At 40.7% G+C, this 23482-nt stretch overlaps 2 non-coding genes and 1 pseudogene across 2 annotated transcripts; all 3 read left to right on the top strand.

Moving 5' to 3' along the window:
- The first annotated feature begins 14960 nt into the window (after nt 1–14960).
- On the top strand, nt 14961–16881 carry LOC148165668 (small subunit ribosomal RNA). Its single transcript, XR_015771270.1, has one exon. It is a non-coding gene; the product is annotated as a small subunit ribosomal RNA (ribosomal RNA).
- Nucleotides 16882–18497: 1616 nt separating this feature from the next.
- Nucleotides 18498–18654, top strand: LOC148165669 (5.8S ribosomal RNA). Its single transcript, XR_015771268.1, has one exon. It is a non-coding gene; the product is annotated as a 5.8S ribosomal RNA (ribosomal RNA).
- Nucleotides 18655–19312: 658 nt separating this feature from the next.
- On the top strand, nt 19313–23160 carry LOC148165670 (large subunit ribosomal RNA; annotated as a pseudogene).
- Nucleotides 23161–23482: the final 322 nt, after the last annotated feature.

The following is a 23482-nucleotide window of genomic DNA, read 5'->3' on the forward strand; positions in this document are numbered from 1 at the left end:
CACATAGATGGCGCCATTTTAGGGGTCAGTTAAGGTCAAATTATGCTTAAAATTCAAGAAAAATACGTAAATTAACCCAGAATCTTGTAATTTTTTGACATTTGTGAAGTTCCAGACCTGTCATATAGATGGCGCCATTTTTGAGTCAAAATAGGCGCCAAAATTCAAAAACAATATGTAAAATAAAGGAAAAAACAGTAATTTTTTGACATTTCTGAAGTTCCAGACCTGACACATAGATGCGCCATTTTAGGGTCAGGTCAGGTCAAATTATGCTTAAAATTCAAGAAAAATACGTAAATTAACCCAGAATCTTCCCAGAATCTTGTAATTTTTGACATTTCTGAAGTTCCAGACCTGTCACATAGATGGCGCCATTTTTGAGTTAAAATAGGCGCCAAAATTCAAAAACAATATGTAAAATATAGGAAAAAACAGTAATTTTTGACATTTGTGAAGTTCCAGACCTGTCACATAGATGGCGCCATTTTTGAGTCAAAATAGGCGCCAAAATTCAAAACAATATGTAAAATAAAGGAAAAACAGTAATTTTTGACATTTATGAAGTTCCAGACCTGACACATAGATGGCGCCATTTTTAGGGTCAGTTAGGTCAAATTATGCTTAAAATTCAGAAAAATACGTAAATTAACCCAGAATCTTGTAATTTTTGACATTTCTGAAGTTCCAGACCTGTCATATAGATGGCGCCATTTTTGAGTCAAAATAGGCGCCAAAATTCAAAAAACAATATGTAAAATAAAGGAAAAAACAGTAATTTTTGACATTTATGAAGTTCCAGACCTGACACATAGATGGCGCCATTTTAGGGTCAGGTCAGGTCAAATTATGCTTAACATTCAAAAAAAATACGTAAATTAACCCAGAATCTTGTAATTTTTGACATTTCTGAAGTTCCAGACCTGTTCATATAGATGGCGCCATTTTTGAGTCAAAATAGGCGCCAAAATTCAAAAACAATATGTAAAATAAAGGAAAAAACAGTAATTTTTGACATTTCTGAAGTTCCAGACCTGACACATAGATGGCGCCATTTTAGGGTCAGGTCAGGTCAAATTATGCTTAAAATTCAAGAAAAATACGTAAATTAACCCAGAATCTTCCCAGAATCTTGTAATTTTTGACATTTCTGAAGTTCCAGACCTGTCATTTAGATGGCGCCATTTTTGAGTCAAAATAGGCGCCGAAATTCAAAAACAATATGTAAAATAAAGGAAAAAACAGTAATTTTTGACATTTCTGAAGTTCCAGACCTGACACATAGATGACGCCATTTTAGGGTCAGGTCAGGTCAAATTATGCTTAAAATTCAAGAAAAATACGTAAATTAACCCAGAATCTTGTAATTTTTGACATTTCTGAAGTTCCAGACCTGTCATATAGATGGCGCCATTTTTGAGTTAAAATAGGCGCCAAAATTCAAAAACAATATGTAAAATATAGGAAAAAACAGTAATTTTTGACATTTGTGAAGTTCCAGACCTGTCACATAGATGGCGCCATTTTTGAGTCAAAATAGGCGCCAAAATTCAAAAACAATATGTAAAATAAAGGAAAAAACAGTAATTTTTGACATTTCTGAAGTTCCAGACCTGACACATAGATGGCGCCATTTTAGGGTCAGGTCAGGTCAAATTATGCTTAACATTCAAAAAAAATACGTAAATTAACCCAGAATCTTGTAATTTTTGACATTTCTGAAGTTCCAGACCTGTCATATAGATGGCGCCCATTTTTGAGTCAAAATAGGCGCCAAAATTCAAAAACAATATGTAAAATAAAGGAAAAAACAGTAATTTTGACATTTCTGAAGTTCCAGACCTGACACATAGATGGCGCCATTTTAGGGTCAGGTCAGGTCAAATTATGCTTAAAATTCAAGAAAAATACGTAAATTAACCCAGAATCTTCCCAGAATCTTGTAATTTTTGACATTTGTGAAGTTCCAGACCTGTCACATAGATGGCGCCATTTTTGAGTCAAAATAGGCGCCAAAATTCAAAAACAATATGTAAAATAAAGGAAAAAACAGTAATTTTTGACATTTCTGAAGTTCCAGACCTGACACATAGATGGCGCCATTTTAGGGTCAGGTCAGGTCAAATTATGCTTAACATTCAAAAAAAATACGTAAATTAACCCAGAATCTTGTAATTTTTGACATTTCTGAAGTTCCAGACCTGTCATATAGATGGCGCCATTTTTGAGTCAAAATAGGCGCCAAAATTCAAAAACAATATGTAAAATAAAGGAAAAAACAGTAATTTTTGACATTTCTGAAGTTCCAGACCTGACACATAGATGGCGCCATTTTAGGGTCAGGTCAGGTCAAATTATGCTTAAAATTCAAGAAAAATACGTAAATTAACCCAGAATCTTCCCAGAATCTTGTAATTTTTGACATTTCTGAAGTTCCAGACCTGTCACATAGATGGCGCCATTTTTGAGTTAAAATAGGCGCCAAAATTCAAAAACAATATGTAAAATATAGGAAAAAACAGTAATTTTTGACATTTGTGAAGTTCCAGACCTGTCACATAGATGGCGCCATTTTTGAGTCAAAATAGGCGCCAAAATTCAAAAACAATATGTAAAATAAAGGAAAAACAGTAATTTTTGACATTTATGAAGTTCCAGACCTGACACATAGATGGCGCCATTTTAGGGTCAGTTAGGTCAAATTATGCTTAAAATTCAAGAAAAATACGTAAATTAACACAGAATCTTGTAATTTTTGACATTTCTGAAGTTCCAGACCTGACACATAGATGACGCCATTTTAGGGTCAGGTCAGGTCAAATTATGCTTAAAATTCAAGAAAAATACGTAAATTAACACAGAATCTTGTAATTTTTGACATTTCTGAAGTTCCAGACCTGACACATAGATGACGCCATTTTAGGGTCAGGTCAGGTCAAATTATGCTTAAAATTCAAGAAAAATACGTAAATTAACCCAGAATCTTGTAATTTTTGACATTTCTGAAGTTCCAGACCTGTCATATAGATGGCGCCATTTTTGAGTCAAAATAGGCGCCAAAATTAAAAAACAATATGTAAAATAAAGGAAAAACAGTAATTTTTGACATTTATGAAGTTCCAGACCTGACACATAGATGGCGCCATTTTAGGGTCAGGTCAGGTCAAATTATGCTTAAAATTCAAGAAAAATACGTAAATGAACCCAGAATCTTGTAATTTTTGACATTTATGAAGTTCCAGACCTGACACATAGATGGCGCCATTTTAGGGTCAGTTAGGTCAAATTATGCTTAAAATTCAAGAAAAATACGTAAATTAACCCAGAATCTTGTAATTTTTGACATTTCTGAAGTTCCAGACCTGTCATATAGATGGCGCCATTTTTGAGTTAAAATAGGCGCCAAAATTCAAAAACAATATGTAAAATATAGGAAAAAACAGTAATTTTTGACATTTGTGAAGTTCCAGACCTGTCACATAGATGGCGCCATTTTTGAGTCAAAATAGGCGCCAAAATTCAAAAACAATATGTAAAATATAGGAAAAACAGTAATTTTTGACATTTATGAAGTTCCAGACCTGACACATAGATGGCGCCATTTTAGGGTCAGTTAGGTCAAATTATGCTTAAAATTCAAGAAAAATACGTAAATTAACCCAGAATCTTGTAATTTTTGACATTTGTGAAGTTCCAGACCTGTCATATAGATGGCGCCATTTTTGAGTCAAAATAGGCGCCAAAATTCAAAAACAATATGTAAAATAAAGGAAAAAACAGTAATTTTTGACATTTCTGAAGTTCCAGACCTGACACATAGATGGCGCCATTTTAGGGTCAGGTCAGGTCAAATTATGCTTAAAATTCAAGAAAAATACGTAAATTAACCCAGAATCTTCCCAGAATCTTGTAATTTTTGACATTTCTGAAGTTCCAGACCTGTCACATAGATGGCGCCATTTTTGAGTTAAAATAGGCGCCAAAATTCAAAAACAATATGTAAAATATAGGAAAAAACAGTAATTTTTGACATTTGTGAAGTTCCAGACCTGTCACATAGATGGCGCCATTTTTGAGTCAAAATAGGCGCCAAAATTCAAAAACAATATGTAAAATAAAGGAAAAACAGTAATTTTTGACATTTATGAAGTTCCAGACCTGACACATAGATGGCGCCATTTTAGGGTCAGTTAGGTCAAATTATGCTTAAAATTCAAGAAAAATACGTAAATTAACCCAGAATCTTGTAATTTTTGACATTTCTGAAGTTCCAGACCTGTCATATAGATGGCGCCATTTTTGAGTCAAAATAGGCGCCAAAATTCAAAAACAATATGTAAAATAAAGGAAAAAACAGTAATTTTTGACATTTATGAAGTTCCAGACCTGACACATAGATGGCGCCATTTTAGGGTCAGGTCAGGTCAAATTATGCTTAACATTCAAAAAAAATACGTAAATTAACCCAGAATCTTGTAATTTTTGACATTTCTGAAGTTCCAGACCTGTCATATAGATGGCGCCATTTTTGAGTCAAAATAGGCGCCAAAATTCAAAAACAATATGTAAAATAAAGGAAAAAACAGTAATTTTTGACATTTCTGAAGTTCCAGACCTGACACATAGATGGCGCCATTTTAGGGTCAGGTCAGGTCAAATTATGCTTAAAATTCAAGAAAAATACGTAAATTAACCCAGAATCTTCCCAGAATCTTGTAATTTTTGACATTTCTGAAGTTCCAGACCTGTCACATAGATGGCGCCATTTTTGAGTTAAAATAGGCGCCAAAATTCAAAAACAATATGTAAAATATAGGAAAAAACAGTAATTTTTGACATTTGTGAAGTTCCAGACCTGTCACATAGATGGCGCCATTTTTGAGTCAAAATAGGCGCCAAAATTCAAAAACAATATGTAAAATAAAGGAAAAACAGTAATTTTTGACATTTATGAAGTTCCAGACCTGACACATAGATGGCGCCATTTTAGGGTCAGTTAGGTCAAATTATGCTTAAAATTCAAGAAAAATACGTAAATTAACACAGAATCTTGTAATTTTTGACATTTCTGAAGTTCCAGACCTGACACATAGATGACGCCATTTTAGGGTCAGGTCAGGTCAAATTATGCTTAAAATTCAAGAAAAATACGTAAATTAACACAGAATCTTGTAATTTTTGACATTTCTGAAGTTCCAGACCTGACACATAGATGACGCCATTTTAGGGTCAGGTCAGGTCAAATTATGCTTAAAATTCAAGAAAAATACGTAAATTAACACAGAATCTTGTAATTTTTGACATTTCTGAAGTTCCAGACCTGTCATTTAGATGGCGCCATTTTTGAGTCAAAATAGGCGCCGAAATTCAAAAACAATATGTAAAATAAAGGAAAAAACAGTAATTTTTGACATTTCTGAAGTTCCAGACCTGACACATAGATGACGCCATTTTAGGGTCAGGTCAGGTCAAATTATGCTTAAAATTCAAGAAAAATACGTAAATTAACCCAGAATCTTGTAATTTTTGACATTTCTGAAGTTCCAGACCTGTCATATAGATGGCGCCATTTTTGAGTTAAAATAGGCGCCAAAATTCAAAAACAATATGTAAAATATAGGAAAAAACAGTAATTTTTGACATTTGTGAAGTTCCAGACCTGTCACATAGATGGCGCCATTTTTGAGTCAAAATAGGCGCCAAAATTCAAAAACAATATGTAAAATAAAGGAAAAAACAGTAATTTTTGACATTTCTGAAGTTCCAGACCTGACACATAGATGGCGCCATTTTAGGGTCAGGTCAGGTCAAATTATGCTTAACATTCAAAAAAAATACGTAAATTAACCCAGAATCTTGTAATTTTTGACATTTCTGAAGTTCCAGACCTGTCATATAGATGGCGCCATTTTTGAGTCAAAATAGGCGCCAAAATTCAAAAACAATATGTAAAATAAAGGAAAAAACAGTAATTTTTGACATTTCTGAAGTTCCAGACCTGACACATAGATGGCGCCATTTTAGGGTCAGGTCAGGTCAAATTATGCTTAAAATTCAAGAAAAATACGTAAATTAACCCAGAATCTTCCCAGAATCTTGTAATTTTTGACATTTGTGAAGTTCCAGACCTGTCACATAGATGGCGCCATTTTTGAGTCAAAATAGGCGCCAAAATTCAAAAACAATATGTAAAATAAAGGAAAAAACAGTAATTTTTGACATTTCTGAAGTTCCAGACCTGACACATAGATGGCGCCATTTTAGGGTCAGGTCAGGTCAAATTATGCTTAACATTCAAAAAAAATACGTAAATTAACCCAGAATCTTGTAATTTTTGACATTTCTGAAGTTCCAGACCTGTCATATAGATGGCGCCATTTTTGAGTCAAAATAGGCGCCAAAATTCAAAAACAATATGTAAAATAAAGGAAAAAACAGTAATTTTTGACATTTCTGAAGTTCCAGACCTGACACATAGATGGCGCCATTTTAGGGTCAGGTCAGGTCAAATTATGCTTAAAATTCAAGAAAAATACGTAAATTAACCCAGAATCTTCCCAGAATCTTGTAATTTTTGACATTTCTGAAGTTCCAGACCTGTCACATAGATGGCGCCATTTTTGAGTTAAAATAGGCGCCAAAATTCAAAAACAATATGTAAAATATAGGAAAAAACAGTAATTTTTGACATTTGTGAAGTTCCAGACCTGTCACATAGATGGCGCCATTTTTGAGTCAAAATAGGCGCCAAAATTCAAAAACAATATGTAAAATAAAGGAAAAACAGTAATTTTTGACATTTATGAAGTTCCAGACCTGACACATAGATGGCGCCATTTTAGGGTCAGTTAGGTCAAATTATGCTTAAAATTCAAGAAAAATACGTAAATTAACACAGAATCTTGTAATTTTTGACATTTCTGAAGTTCCAGACCTGACACATAGATGACGCCATTTTAGGGTCAGGTCAGGTCAAATTATGCTTAAAATTCAAGAAAAATACGTAAATTAACACAGAATCTTGTAATTTTTGACATTTCTGAAGTTCCAGACCTGACACATAGATGACGCCATTTTAGGGTCAGGTCAGGTCAAATTATGCTTAAAATTCAAGAAAAATACGTAAATTAACCCAGAATCTTGTAATTTTTGACATTTCTGAAGTTCCAGACCTGTCATATAGATGGCGCCATTTTTGAGTCAAAATAGGCGCCAAAATTAAAAAACAATATGTAAAATAAAGGAAAAACAGTAATTTTTGACATTTATGAAGTTCCAGACCTGACACATAGATGGCGCCATTTTAGGGTCAGGTCAGGTCAAATTATGCTTAAAATTCAAGAAAAATACGTAAATGAACCCAGAATCTTGTAATTTTTGACATTTATGAAGTTCCAGACCTGACACATAGATGGCGCCATTTTAGGGTCAGTTAGGTCAAATTATGCTTAAAATTCAAGAAAAATACGTAAATTAACCCAGAATCTTGTAATTTTTGACATTTCTGAAGTTCCAGACCTGTCATATAGATGGCGCCATTTTTGAGTTAAAATAGGCGCCAAAATTCAAAAACAATATGTAAAATATAGGAAAAAACAGTAATTTTTGACATTTGTGAAGTTCCAGACCTGTCACATAGATGGCGCCATTTTTGAGTCAAAATAGGCGCCAAAATTCAAAAACAATATGTAAAATATAGGAAAAACAGTAATTTTTGACATTTATGAAGTTCCAGACCTGACACATAGATGGCGCCATTTTAGGGTCAGTTAGGTCAAATTATGCTTAAAATTCAAGAAAAATACGTAAATTAACCCAGAATCTTGTAATTTTTGACATTTGTGAAGTTCCAGACCTGTCATATAGATGGCGCCATTTTTGAGTCAAAATAGGCGCCAAAATTCAAAAACAATATGTAAAATAAAGGAAAAAACAGTAATTTTTGACATTTCTGAAGTTCCAGACCTGACACATAGATGGCGCCATTTTAGGGTCAGGTCAGGTCAAATTATGCTTAAAATTCAAGAAAAATACGTAAATTAACCCAGAATCTTCCCAGAATCTTGTAATTTTTGACATTTCTGAAGTTCCAGACCTGTCACATAGATGGCGCCATTTTTGAGTTAAAATAGGCGCCAAAATTCAAAAACAATATGTAAAATATAGGAAAAAACAGTAATTTTTGACATTTGTGAAGTTCCAGACCTGTCACATAGATGGCGCCATTTTTGAGTCAAAATAGGCGCCAAAATTCAAAAACAATATGTAAAATAAAGGAAAAACAGTAATTTTTGACATTTATGAAGTTCCAGACCTGACACATAGATGGCGCCATTTTAGGGTCAGTTAGGTCAAATTATGCTTAAAATTCAAGAAAAATACGTAAATTAACCCAGAATCTTGTAATTTTTGACATTTCTGAAGTTCCAGACCTGTCATATAGATGGCGCCATTTTTGAGTCAAAATAGGCGCCAAAATTCAAAAACAATATGTAAAATAAAGGAAAAAACAGTAATTTTTGACATTTCTGAAGTTCCAGACCTGACACATAGATGGCGCCATTTTAGGGTCAGGTCAGGTCAAATTATGCTTAAAATTCAAGAAAAATACGTAAATTAACCCAGAATCTTCCCAGAATCTTGTAATTTTTGACATTTCTGAAGTTCCAGACCTGTCATTTAGATGGCGCCATTTTTGAGTCAAAATAGGCGCCGAAATTCAAAAACAATATGTAAAATAAAGGAAAAAACAGTAATTTTTGACATTTCTGAAGTTCCAGACCTGACACATAGATGACGCCATTTTAGGGTCAGGTCAGGTCAAATTATGCTTAAAATTCAAGAAAAATACGTAAATTAACCCAGAATCTTCCCAGAATCTTGTAATTTTTGACATTTCTGAAGTTCCAGACCTGTCATTTAGATGGCGCCATTTTTGAGTCAAAATAGGCGCCGAAATTCAAAAACAATATGTAAAATAAAGGAAAAAACAGTAATTTTTGACATTTCTGAAGTTCCAGACCTGACACATAGATGACGCCATTTTAGGGTCAGGTCAGGTCAAATTATGCTTAAAATTCAAGAAAAATACGTAAATGAACCCAGAATCTTGTAATTTTTGACATTTATGAAGTTCCAGACCTGACACATAGATGGCGCCACTTTTGGGTCAAAATGGGCGCCAAATTTCAAAAAAAATATGTAAATAAAGTAAAAACCAGTAATTTTTGACATTTGTGAAGTTCCAGACCTGTCATATAGATGGCGCCACTAAATTATGTTTTCGACTAACAGGTGGCGATACCAACATTAATAGTTACAGAAAGCTGTAATTTTTTTGACTTTCAAGTTTAGGTAACTGTTCTACAGATGGCGCCAGCATTGCTACAAATACAGGAACCTGTAGTTGTTTTTTGACATTTGACATCTTGACCTAATCTATAGGTCTAAAGATCAGCAATAGAATGGACTTCAAAGTTGATAATAAAGCTTTATTTTTATTATATATCGTAAATGGATTGTGTTTAAGCATAACGTTTGAATGGTTATGCAACCGCTTAAACTAATTGTTGCCGAACTTTCGTCTTTCCTTTGCATTCTTGAATAACGGAAATATAGATGGATTATTTTTGTGCATGAATTTTAAATTGTTATGCAACCATGAAAACACTAATTATTTTCTTTTTTCGGAGTTTTTTCAGATTATTGAAAGTCTGACACAAAACCTGTCCGTAACTGCGGCGTTCTCGCCAAACGCTACAGCTTGAAAAATCTAAAATTCGCATAGTCTAAATGTCCGAGAAAAATCGAAATTAAATGAAAACGAACAAAAGTTCGGACCGAACTAACATTAATCGAAAGTGGATGTCATAATTTTAAGTCCCTAACTAAACGGGATCTAAAACCCTTTCGAAACTGTGGCGTTCGAATTTTGATGAAAATTATTCCAAGTCCAAAGTCGGAACTGAAGCGTTCACATTGAACGCTACAGTTTCGAGAATCTATTCGGAACTGAAGCGTTCACATTGAACGCTACAGTTTCGAGAATCTATTCGGAACTGAAGCGTTCACATTGAACGCTACAGTTTCGAGAATCTATTCGGAACTGAGGCGTTCACTTTGAACGTTACAGTTTCGAGAATTTATTCGGAACTGAAGCGTTCACATTGAACGTTACAGTTTCGAAAGGACAAAATTAACAAAGACCAAAAGTCCGAGAAAAATTGAAATTAAATGAAAATGAACAAAAGTTCGGACCGAACTAACATTAATCGAAAGTGGATGTCATAATTTTAAGTCCCTAACTGAACGGGATCTAAAACCCTTTCGAAACTGTGGCGTTCGAATTTTGATGAAAATTATTCTAAGTCCAAAGTCGGAACTGAAGCGTTCACATTGAACGCTACAGTTTCGAAAATCTATTCGGAACTGAAGCGTTCACACTGGCGATTGCTTATGCAACCATGAAAGCACAAATATGAAACGCTACAGTTTCGAAAACTCATTCGGAACTGAAGCGTTCACACTGGCGATTGTTTATGCAACCATGAAAGCACAAAAATGAAACGCCACAGTTGCGAAAACTCATTCGGAACTGATGCGTTTACACCGAACGCTACAGTTTTGAAACCTCGTTCGGAACTGATGCGTTCAAAAATGTCGAAATTTTTACAAGTCCAGTTTCGGAACTGTAGCGACTGCATGGACTTAGCGCGAAAAGGACACATTCAGTGGGAACTGTAGCGGTAGGGACCCGTAAAAAAAGTAAAAAAAATAATAAAATATTTTATTTTTTGCTTTTTACCTTCCGTATACACAATTTTTTTTTTTTTTTTTTTTTTTTTTTTTTTAAGTCCAAATTGGGAACTGTAGCGGTCAACAGAAAAAAAAACTTTTTCCATCAACCACATACAATTCCCATTTTTAATATAATATTATTATTTATATTAATATTATAATTATTCATAATATATTACTGAACATTTGCTTCTCCTCAGTTTCGTTCTTTGGTTTCCAATATCATTCACTCGATCATATTTAATTCAAGCTTGTTATCGGAGGAGAAACAAGTCTTTCACAATTTTCACCAGTTCTGCTTACCATGTGACGGATCTTTTGTTTTTCAACGGGCGGAACAATAATCGAGATTTTTACTGCTTGGTGTTTCGGGCTTTGTGTTTTATTTTATAGATCCGTCACATTATTCAAGTAAATTATTCAATTCAATTTGTCGTCTGCATTAGAGTCAAGATTATTAATTTCATCTCATTTGCAGACGACTTTGGATAAGAGCACTGGGTGGTCACGTTTTTTAACTAGCGGTGAATTAGCTAATTCGTTCGCAAAATGCACGTTACAGGCGGACTAATTCACATTTCGCTATTCATCGAGAAATTTTTATTCACAGCGGTATATTGTCTTTCTAGAGACTTACCACTTTTTATTTCATCGATGTATTTTTATTTTTAATTTAGCATAATATCATTAAACGGGGTCGCGATGTACGAGAGGTAACAGATCGTACGGACGCGCACATTTGATTTCATGTCAATCCATTCATCGTGCGTACTTGTCCGTCATCGCTGCCACTTACCATCACTACTCCCTATATATGCCACCGCGGCAGCGATCAGCTCTGAATCGCTCGATGCGTGAAACGATCGAAATCCCATAGTGCGCCGGCCGCTCGCTATGGGCGAGGGGTAGAGTAAAACGGTCTGATCGCTCGGTGCAAAAGTCCGTTTGGGTACTTAGAGACGGAATTTTAAAATTCTGATTTCGCAGATCAATTTCAAGGATTATTAGGACTCGAATGCTGTCGACCATGTTTTGTAAAAAAAGTTTTTTACGTTTTTACGGCAATTTGACTGAACGCTACAGTTTCGAAAAAAAGTCGGAACTGTGGCGTTCGATCGAAATTTTTCCAAGTCCGAAGTCGAAACTGTAGCGGTCGACCAAAATTTTTCTAAGTCCGATTCGAAACTGAGGCGTTCGACCGAAATTTTTCCAAGTCCAATTCGAAACTGTAGCGTTCGAACAAAATTTTTCTAAGTCCGAAGTCGAAACTGTAGCGTTCGGCGCTCATTCGTCTAAGTCCGAACTCGGAAGTGTAGCGGTTGACAAATTTACATTGACCAAAAGTCCGAGAAAAATCGAAATTAAATCCAAACGAACAAATGTTTGGGTCGAACTAGCATCGATAGAAGGTAGATTTTATAATTTCAAGCTCCTAATTAAACGGGATCTAAAACCCTCTGGAAACTGAGGCGTTCGAAATTTTGATGAAAATTTTTCTAAGTCCGAAATAGGAACTGTGGCGGTCGAGCGAAATTTTTCTAAGTCCGTAGTCGAAACTGAGGTGTTCGAATTTTTGATAAAAATTTTTCTAAGTCTCATGTTGGAACTGTGGCGGTCGAGCGAAATTTTTCCAAGTCCGAAGTCGAAACTGTAGCGTTCGAACGAAATTTTTCTAAGTCCGAAGTCGAAACTGTAGCGTTCGGCGCTCATTCGTCTAAGTCCGAAGTCGGAAGTGTAGCGGTTGACAAATTTACATTGACCAAAAGTACGAGAAAAATCGAAATTAAATGCAAACGAACAAATGTTTGGGTCGAACTAACATCGATAGAAGGTAGATTTTATAATTTCAAGCTTCTAATTAAACGGGATCTAAAACCCTCTGGAAACTGAGGCGTTCGAAATTTTGATGAAAATTTTTCTAAGTCCGAAATAGGAACTGTGGCGGTCGAGCGAAATTTTTCTAAGTCCGTAGTCGAAACTGAGGTGTTCGAATTTTTGATAAAAATTTTTCTAAGTCTCATGTTGGAACTGTGGCGGTCGAGCGAAATTTTTCCAAGTCCGAAGTCGAAACTGTAGCGTTCGAACGAAATTTTTCTAAGTCCGAAGTCGAAACTGTAGCGGTCGACCAAAATTTTTCTAAGTCCGATTCGAAACTGAGGCGTTCGACCGAAATTTTTCTAAGTCCAATTCGAAACTGTGGCGGTCGAGCGAAATTTTTCTAAGTCCGAAGTCGAAACTGTAGCGTTCGGCGCTCATTCGTCTAAGTCCGAAGTCGGAAGTGTAGCGGTTGATAAATTTACATTGACCAAAAGTCCCAGAAAAATCGAAATTAAATGCAAACGAACAAAAGTTACGGTCGAACTAACACCAAACAAGGGTGGCTGTGATAATTTCAAACCCCTAACTAAACGGGATCTAAAACCCTCTGGAAACTGAGGCGTTCGAAATTTTGATGAAAATTATTCTAAGTCCGAAGTCGGAACTGAGGTGTTCGGTCGAAATGCCGTAAAAACGTAAAAAATATTTTTTTCAAAACACCGTTAACGGCATTCGAGTCCTAATGACCCTTGAAATTGATCTGCGAAATCAGAATTTTAAAATTCCGTCTCTAAGTACCCAAACGGACTTTTGCACCGAGCGATCAGACCGATTTACCCGACCCCTCGCCCATAGCGAGCGGCCGGCGCGCTATGGGATTTCGACCGTTTCGCGCATCGAGTGATTCAGAGCTGAACGCTGCCGCGCTGGCATATATAGGGATAGTAGTGGTGGTATGTAGCAGCGGACAAAAGCGTACGATCGAAATGTGATTTTATGTGCGTCCGATTATCTTGTTACCTCTCGTACACCGCGACTTACCCGTAGTTGGGACGATGGCCGGAATGTGTACCCTGTGGACCCACCATCGTTTGAGGGATGACAAATCTTGCCATTGACCATGCACAGCGAGATTGCGGATGCGGCGAGCGTTTCTATGTTAGCGGTCCAAATGCAATCAAAGATTTTATGTGTTCGTGTCAGAACGACCAAAAATTAACAAATGCGTCAACTCACTAAAGTCCGAGCGAGAATTTTGAAATAAATAAAATTTCATAAACTCGTAACGTGTGAATATTTCTAAAGAGAAATCTCACAATAAACCGTCGCTTTCAATCTAGCGAAGAGTATGGAGAATGTTTGAACTTTTGCTTGTCGACGACGATATTTTTTCTTTACGATAAAATTTCAAGTCGATGTGCCCAAAAATCTCTAAATTTTGAACTGGGAAATTATTTCTTCGTCCGATGAATCGCATTGATCTCTGTTTTTGACGAAAAAAAGACGGATAAAATGCAGCATTCAATCAAGGATATAAAATAAAAGAAAAATTTTCCGTAAAAACTATATTACAATGGAGGATTATGTTTCTACTTTTCGTCCGATGAGTCGCAACAAAAATAAGTAATCCATCCGTCGTTGTTCGTTTAGTCGATCTGAATGCACTGTAAAAATTTATTAAAGTAAAATGTTACGTTTGCATTTCATGAATTTTGACAAACGTGTACCGAAATGTGTACAAATTATTTATTTCGACGACGACGACAACTTAGAACGGATGAATAAAATTAATTGTTGCAAGATTCAAACAAGGATGAAAAAGTCATAGAAAATTATTCCGTAACCATGATATTGGATTATTTTTTCTTCACTCTCTCCTCCGATGAGTCGCAACAAATAAAAATCCATAAATCAATTCATCCGTCGTTGTTCGTTTAGTCGATCTGAATGCACTGTAAAAATTTATTAAAGTAAAAATGTTACGTTGCATTTCATGAATTTTGACAAACGTGTACCCCGAAGTGTGTACAAATTATTTATTTCGACGACGACGACAACTTAGAACGGATGAATAAGAATAAAATTGTTGCAGGAGATTCAATCAAGGATGATGTGAAAAAAATGTCGAAAAATTTTCCATCCAGAAAGATCGCGTGGCGTTACGTCTCTTCTTACGAGGTTTTCGTTTCGCAGACACGCACACTTTCTTCAAAACAATAATAGGAAAGTGTTCAGTTTTTTATAAGAGCAGCAGGTGTCTTTCCGAAATTCTACGATTATTGTAGCTTATATGACTAGAAGGAAAGAAAGACTAAAACTCTCTTATTTTAAAACAAGAACGCAGTTCCCTGGTTGATCCTGCCAGTAGTCATATGCTTGTCTCAAAGATTAAGCCATGCATGTCTCAGTACAAGCCAAATTAAGGTGAAACCGCGAAAGGCTCATTAAATCAGTTATGGTTCCTTAGATCGTACCCACATTTACTTGGATAACTGTGGTAATTCTAGAGCTAATACATGCAAACAGAGCTCCAACCGGAAACGGAAGGAGCGCTTTTATTAGATCAAAACCAATCGGTGGCGGTCTCCGTCATCGTACAACTTGGTGACTCTGAATAACTTTACGCTGATCGCACGGTCTCGCACCGGCGACGCATCTTTCAAATGTCTGCCTTATCAACTGTCGATGGTAGGTTCTGCGCCTACCATGGTTGTAACGGGTAACGGGGAATCAGGGTTCGATTCCGGAGAGGGAGCCTGAGAAACGGCTACCACATCCAAGGAAGGCAGCAGGCGCGCAAATTACCCACTCCCGGCACGGGGAGGTAGTGACGAAAAATAACGATACGGGACTCATCCGAGGCCCCGTAATCGGAATGAGTACACTCTAAACCCTTTAACGAGGATCAATTGGAGGGCAAGTCTGGTGCCAGCAGCCGCGGTAATTCCAGCTCCAATAGCGTATATTAAAGTTGTTGCGGTTAAAAAGCTCGTAGTCGAATCTGTGTCCCGCGCCGCCGGTTCATCGTTCGCGGTGTCAACTGGCGTGCCGCGGGACGTCCTGCCGGTGGGCTTAGCTCGAGAGGGCGGCCCAACTCAATCCCGCCGCGGTGCTCTTCATTGAGTGTCGAGGTGGGCCGGCACGTTTACTTTGAACAAATTAGAGTGCTTAAAGCAGGCTAAAACTTCGCCTGAATACTGTGTGCATGGAATAATGGAATAGGACCTCGGTTCTATTTTGTTGGTTTTCGGAACCCCGAGGTAATGATTAATAGGAACGGATGGGGGCATTCGTATTGCGACGTTAGAGGTGAAATTCTTGGATCGTCGCAAGACGGACAGAAGCGAAAGCATTTGCCAAAAACGCTTTCATTGATCAAGAACGAAAGTTAGAGGTTCGAAGGCGATCAGATACCGCCCTAGTTCTAACCATAAACGATGCCAGCTAGCGATCCGCCGACGTTCTTCCGATGACTCGGCGGGCAGCTTCCGGGAAACCAAAGCTTTTGGGTTCCGGGGGAAGTATGGTTGCAAAGCTGAAACTTAAAGGAATTGACGGAAGGGCACCACCAGGAGTGGAGCCTGCGGCTTAATTTGACTCAACACGGGAAACCTCACCAGGCCCGGACACCGGAAGGATTGACAGATTGAGAGCTCTTTCTTGATTCGGTGGGTGGTGGTGCATGGCCGTTCTTAGTTGGTGGAGCGATTTGTCTGGTTAATTCCGATAACGAACGAGACTCTAGCCTGCTAAATAGGCGTATTTCGACATCCCAAAGGCCCGTCGATCCTAGGTTCGCCCGGTGGTCGTGCGCGGTTTTTACTGTCGGCGTACAAACAATTCTTCTTAGAGGGACAGGCGGCTTCTAGCCGCACGAGATTGAGCAATAACAGGTCTGTGATGCCCTTAGATGTTCTGGGCCGCACGCGCGCTACACTGAAGGAATCAGCGTGTCCTCCCTGACCGAGCGGTCCGGGTAACCCGCTGAACCTCCTTCGTGCTAGGGATTGGGGCTTGCAATTGTTCCCCATGAACGAGGAATTCCCAGTAAGCGTGAGTCATAAGCTCGCGTTGATTACGTCCCTGCCCTTTGTACACACCGCCCGTCGCTACTACCGATTGAATGATTTAGTGAGGTCTTCGGACCGGTACGCGATGGCGTTTCGACGTCGTCGATGTCGCTGGGAAGATGACCAAACTTGATCATTTAGAGGAAGTAAAAGTCGTAACAAGGTTTCCGTAGGTGAACCTGCGGAAGGATCATTAACGTGTCCTCGTACACACGAATTTTGACATATGTATAATTTATTATTATGCATTTTTATTTGATCGTGTCGATGTACACTTTATGTTTTTACAACACCGTCGTCGATGACATGGAGTCGACGGCACGATCTTTTGTCGTGCCGTTGCTTGTTTCTTTTTGAAACACCGTGTGTACGACGTTTTGAACTACGAATCGTACATATTCGGAAAAACAATAGCGTTACGCTGGCCCGCAGCGCCGGTCCTTGCGATCGAGTTTTTCACCTTTTTTGAACGAGAAAAACCGAATTCGCTCGGGCATACGGCTGTTTCTTCGGGTACCTAGATTTTTTGATTTTTTTTGTACTATCTCTCGATCTTTTCCAATGATGGAAAAAAGGAGGGACGCTTTCGGTTTTTCGACCGGATCGCGGAAAGTTGTGAACTCCACCGCGAAAGTCGAAAGACGTTAGAAGTCCTCTTTTTTCGGACACACGGAGAGGATGTAGCAGAGTAGTCGAGAAAGAAGAAAATCGCAGGTGTCGAATTAGGTTACGACTCCGTGGGTTTTAAATGATTTACGCCCGGCTACGGGACCGGCGAGAAACGCTCCCGATTTTACGATTCGCGTGAATGATGTTCGTCGTTAGACGCTTCAAAGAGTTTTTTGAAAGCGCCGTTAAACGAGCGATCACACACACATCACACCTTGCTTTTTTAATGTTTTTGGTAGATGTGGTAAAGTGATTTCGTTAGAAACGGTAAAATTCTCTTTACGGAGCGTACGACTGCACCATTTCAAAATTATATACACCGTCAATCGTCATTAAGTCACGATATAGAACGGTAAACTTGAGGATTTTATGTTAGACGCTCAGTCTGGCACGTCTATAGATTTTTTCGTCAAAATTCACGATCTGTCTTCGGTTTGGCGACGAAAAAATATAGAAAGAAAATTGAAACACGAACACAAAGACCGCCCGCGAAAATCTCTTTTCGCTTACGGCGGATACTAATTCGCTTTTTCATAACGAGTACGATGATGTAATGATGTGTTGATTCCGATCGATCAAAAACCGTCTCTTCGTCACACTTTTTAAAGTGCTTGACACACGCACACTAAATGAAAGACACAATAAAGGAAAACTACCGAAAATGTAGTTTATGAGAGAAAGCAGCATTATTTATTAAAATTATTGCTGAGAAAAAGGAAATTGGCAAATTCCTAATTAAAATCGTATCGAACATGTCCCATCTTCACACATACATGCTCGTACTTTGCGTGTAAAAGCGGAGACCGCGTGAAAAAGAAAAGTGCTTCTTTTTCGGTGCGCGGATACAAATTTGTGTTTGGGTTAATATTTTTTTTAATTTTTTCGTACGCGTAAAACTGAGACCGACGATCGCGTTCCCTTTCAGACGAGAAAGTACGGACGAAAGACAATTAAGAGCGAGAATCATAAATATCCATACCACAACACCGAAATTTTAGACGTGGCACGTTTCGGAACCACGAAGATCATTTTCGTTTCGGATGTACGCACGTACGCAAAAATTTTTGCAAGACGTGTATAGACAGCTGGACGATCGGCATGATCGGGGTTCTTGTGGAACGAGCGTTTAAATTTTAAAAAGATTACCCTGAACGGTGGATCACTTGGCTCGTGGGTCGATGAAGAACGCAGCTAATTGCGCGTCAACTTGTGAACTGCAGGACACATGAACATCGACATTTCGAACGCACATTGCGGTCCTCGGATATAATGTTCCCGGACCACTCCTGGCTGAGGGTCGTGTCAATTTCAAAGACTGCTCGGTTTTCGTTTTCGGACGAAAACGTCGGAGCGTGTTGGATGTGTTGCGACGCGTCGAATAGGTACTCATTAATGTACGTGATCGTCACTTACGTCACGATATAACGACGCACGCCTCGAACGTGTGCCGAGACGTTTACTCGAGCGTGTTTTTTCGTCAAAAAGGACGGGACGGGTATGCTTTGTATTTTTTTTTTACAAAGTCCGTCGGACGTCCACCTTGCGAATCATAAATACGAAAGTGTTTACGTCGGCACATGTTCTTGCGTGGTGTGTCGTAGAATCGTGTGTTTGTGTGCGTTTCTCGTGCAGCGAGTAAATTTGCGCGACATCTTAAGACGCGAAAGCGACCAACTACTACTTGTTGTAGTTGTTGGCTGGTCTTTCGGCGTAGCACGTCCTATTTCTTCAACATGTCGTCATTTAAAAAAAAAAATGGCGTTTTAAGGTTGAGAACGTTATAGACGGTCGTCGTGTCCGAGACGTGTAATGCAAATCGCGACAGACGTCAGATCGTAAGCGTTTCTGTAAACTTAGCCATTTTTTAAAAAGAAAAATGACGAACACGTATAGCAAGGAATGGGAGACGTGTCGTGATCGTCGAAATGACCGAATGAAAAATTTTTATTTTTCATATGCGACCTCAGAGCAGGTGAGACTACCCGCTGAATTTAAGCATATTACTAAGCGGAGGAAAAGAAACTAACTAGGATTCCCTCAGTAGCGGCGAGCGAACAGGGAGAAGCCCAGCACCGAATCCCGCGGCCGAAACCGGACGCCGGGAAATGTGGTGTTAGGGAGGATCCGTCATCCCGAGATCGTGCGGCGCGTCCAAGTCCATCTTGAACGGGGCCACAGCCCATAGAGGGTGCCAGGCCCGTAGCGACCGCTGCCGATAACGGGAGGATCTCTCCTCAGAGTCGGGTTGCTTGAGAGTGCAGCCCTAAGTGGGTGGTAAACTCCATCTAAGGCTAAATATGACCACGAGACCGATAGCGAACAAGTACCGTGAGGGAAAGTTGAAAAGAACTTTGAAGAGAGAGTTCAATAGTACGTGAAACCGTTCAGGGGTAAACCTGAGAAACCCGAAAGGTCGAAAGGGGAGATTCAGCGTGACTCGATGGCGGCGCTGGACGATCGTGTGACAGATGGCGTACGCGTCGTTTGCACCTTTCGTTTTGTCGATCTGCCGTCGAACGCGTGCACTTCTCCCCCTGTAGGACGTCGCGATCCGTTGAGTGCCGGTCTAAGGCCCGCGGTGGAGCTCGTTCGGACGGTTCGCCGTTCGCCGAATGAACCCGTGGTGTTTCCCGATCGGCTCGCTCGACGGTATACAGATGGCGCGGGGCCGCTACACAGTTAGCGTCCGACCTTCGGCAAGCGCGCCCGTCGTGATGGTGATCGGACCTGGTGCCGGTCCCGTCCCCGGGTGGCTGTTCGCTGAGGTGTTCTCGGACAGACCTCGTTGAAACGCCGATCTGCGACGCTATAGCTTTGGGTACTTTCAGGACCCGTCTTGAAACACGGACCAAGGAGTCTAGCATGTGCGCGAGTCATTGGGATTTAACTAAACCTAAAGGCGCAATGAAAGTGAAGGTCCGCCTTGCGCGGACCAAGGGAGGATGGGCGGTCGTTACGGCTGCCGCCCCGCACTCCCGGGGCGTCTCGTTCTCATTGCGAGAAGAGGCGCACCAAGAGCGTACACGCTGGGACCCGAAAGATGGTGAACTATGCCTGGTCAGGACGAAGTCAGGGGAAACCCTGATGGAGGTCCGTAGCGATTCTGACGTGCAAATCGATCGTCGGAACTGGGTATAGGGGCGAAAGACTAATCGAACCATCTAGTAGCTGGTTCCCTCCGAAGTTTCCCTCAGGATAGCTGGCGCTCATAGCATACGAGTTTCATCCGGTAAAGCGAATGATTAGAGGCATTGGGGTCGAAACGGCCTCAACCTATTCTCAAACTTTAAATGGGTGAGATCTCCGGCTTGCTCGAACTATTGAAGCCGCGAGACTCGAATCAGAGTGCCAAGTGGGCCATTTTTGGTAAGCAGAACTGGCGCTGTGGGATGAACCAAACGCCGAGTTAAAGCGCCTAAATCGACGCTTATGGGATACCATGAAAGGCGTTGGTAACTTAAGACATCAGGACGGTGGCCATGGAAGTCGGAATCCGCCAAGGAGTGTGTAACAACTCACCTGCCGAAGTTACTAGCCCTGAAAATGGATGGCGCTGAAGCGTCGTGCTTATACTCGGCCGTCAGAGGCATGTGCGGTCAGGTTATTAAATTAACCGGCCATGAAGCCCTGACGAGTAGGAGGGTCGCGGCGGTGAGCGCAGAAGGACTGGCCGTGAGGCCGTCTGGAGCCGCCGTCGGTGCAGATCTTGGTGGTAGTAGCAAATACTCCAGCGAGGCCCTGGAGGACTGACGTGGAGAAGGGTTTCGTGTGAACAGCCGTTGCACACGAGTCAGTCGATCCTAAGCCCTAGGCGAAAGCCGATGTTGATGTGGTGTAGATTTTTGTCGTTGGTCGCAATTCGCAATTGTTGACGGAAACGTACGGAATTGTGCACACACCCGATGGGCGAAAGGGAATCCGGTTCCTATTCCGGAACCCGGCAGCGGAACCGTTTATAATTCGGGCCCTCGAAAGAGAGTTCGTCGGGGCAACCCAAAAGGACCCGGAGACGCCGTCGGGAGATCCGGGAAGAGTTTTCTTTTCTGCATGAGCGTTCGAGTTCCATGGAATCCTCTAGCAGGGAGATATGGTTTGGAACGCGAAGAGCACCGCAGTTGCGGCGGTGTCCGGATCTTCCCCTCGGACCTTGAAAATCCGGGAGAGGGCCACGTGGAGGCGTCGCGCCGGTTCGTACCCATATCCGCAGCAGGTCTCCAAGGTAAAGAGCCTCTAGTCGATAGAATAATGTAGGTAAGGGAAGTCGGCAAATTGGATCCGTAACTTCGGGATAAGGATTGGCTCTGAGGATCGGGGCGTGTCGGGCTTGGCGGGGAAGCGGGTCGCGACTGACGTGCCGGGCCTGGGCGAGGTGCAGGGTGTGTCGCTTCGGCGGTGTACTTCGAATCCGAGCTCGGTCCCGTGCCTTGGTCTCCCGCGGAACCGTCTTGCTGCGAGGCTCCGAGTGCGCCCGCAAGGGCGTTCGGATGTCCTCTTCGGCCGCCATTCAACGGTCAGCTCAGAACTGGCACGGACCGGGGGAATCCGACTGTCTAATTAAAACAAAGCATTGCGATGGCCCCAGCGGGTGTTGACGCAATGTGATTTCTGCCCAGTGCTCTGAATGTCAACGTGAAGAAATTCAAGCAAGCGCGGGTAAACGGCGGGAGTAACTATGACTCTCTACTTGTGCATTGCGAGATCATAGTGAACTGGTACCTCCTCGTGGTTCCCGCTGGATACTACTTGTAGTAACTAAAACCAGTAAGCAAAGAGTAAGTTTTGTAATTCTCGAGTTTTACGAAGCAACTGCGTCTTTCCTTGGTTGCGCTCGGGGTTGCTTAACCCTCTAAAGTTTGGCTTTAACATCCATGATGCCAAACAGTCCTGGGAAGCCCAATACGCCCCAGGTCAAAAAGAAGGCTATGGGTTTAAAAACTTTACAATCGGGCGCCAAGAATTTAAATACTGGCGGTCCGGGGCCTTCTACCTCAGCCCCCACACAGACCGTGGCGGGCTTTAATTGTGACTGCGGCCGGAGCTATGCCTCGAAGGCAACTCTGGCCCGCCATTTGAAAGAATGCGGCAAGCGAGACACTTCCAAGTGTCAGTGGTGCGATGCGAAATTTGCTTCTTTCGCGGGAGTACGACAACACGAAAGAAAGGCTCATCCGCAGGAGTATAACACGGAACTCCTTAGCCAACTACCGGCACCCGAGAGTGAGCTCATGGGAAAAATCGCCGACGTCGAAGTCAAGGCCAGTAACGGCATCTTCTATAAGGAGATGATGGCTTCGACAGGCCTGACTCACCAACAAGTCAGGTCTCGGAGAGAGAAACCCGAGTACCAGGAGTACCTGAGGAGGGCGCGCGCGCGACTGGCCAAGCCTACACGGGCCAGTCCACCCACCGTGGCCACAGGAGCCGTCCCGAAAGGAATGGCTAGTGGTACGGGGGGATTGTCCGCGTCCCTCTCACGGCCGACCACCAGGCTAGCCACCTCGAAAGGGGTGGCCCGGTATAACCAGGTCTCGAATGCGCCGCGACAGAGTCTGGCTAGACCCGCCAGAACAGCCAGACCATAAGTAGTGCCGAGTATTTGCCGTGTGGAGTCGCCGGTTGGCGGTGGGATCGATCCTTGCCAAGTCCAACCTGACTTCCTGACGGTCGACCATAGGTATTATACTATTCGATGTCGGAACTCTGAATCGTTTGTAGACGACTTACGTACCTGGCAGGGTGTTGTACTCGGTAGAGCAGTTTCCACGCTGCGATCTGTTGAGACTCAGCCCTTAGCTTGGGGATTCGTCTTGTAGATGAGACGAGACCCCGACCTGTATCAATCACATTAATGCAGAGACTTCGTCGGTTTTTCTAGCGATCCGCGAATAGCATTTAAATTATATTATTACACGACATTATTATTATTATTAATAATTTTATTATTATTTTTACTATTAATGTTGACAAGCTAAGAAACTGAGTTTCTCGATAGGACGAGTAACAACATCCACATCATAAAGCAACAGCCCGGTGCTGGTGCGGGGTCTTTTTCAAGACCTCGCATCGGTACTGGGCTTTTTTTATCAAAAATTTTTTTTACAAGTCTCGAACGTTACAGTTCCGAAAAT

Source organism: Gnatocerus cornutus, unplaced genomic scaffold (genome assembly GCF_029298725.1).
Source record: "Gnatocerus cornutus isolate USDA-ARS CGAHR unplaced genomic scaffold, icGnaCorn1.1 ctg00000252.1, whole genome shotgun sequence".
Taxonomy (NCBI): Eukaryota; Metazoa; Arthropoda; class Insecta; order Coleoptera; family Tenebrionidae; genus Gnatocerus; species Gnatocerus cornutus.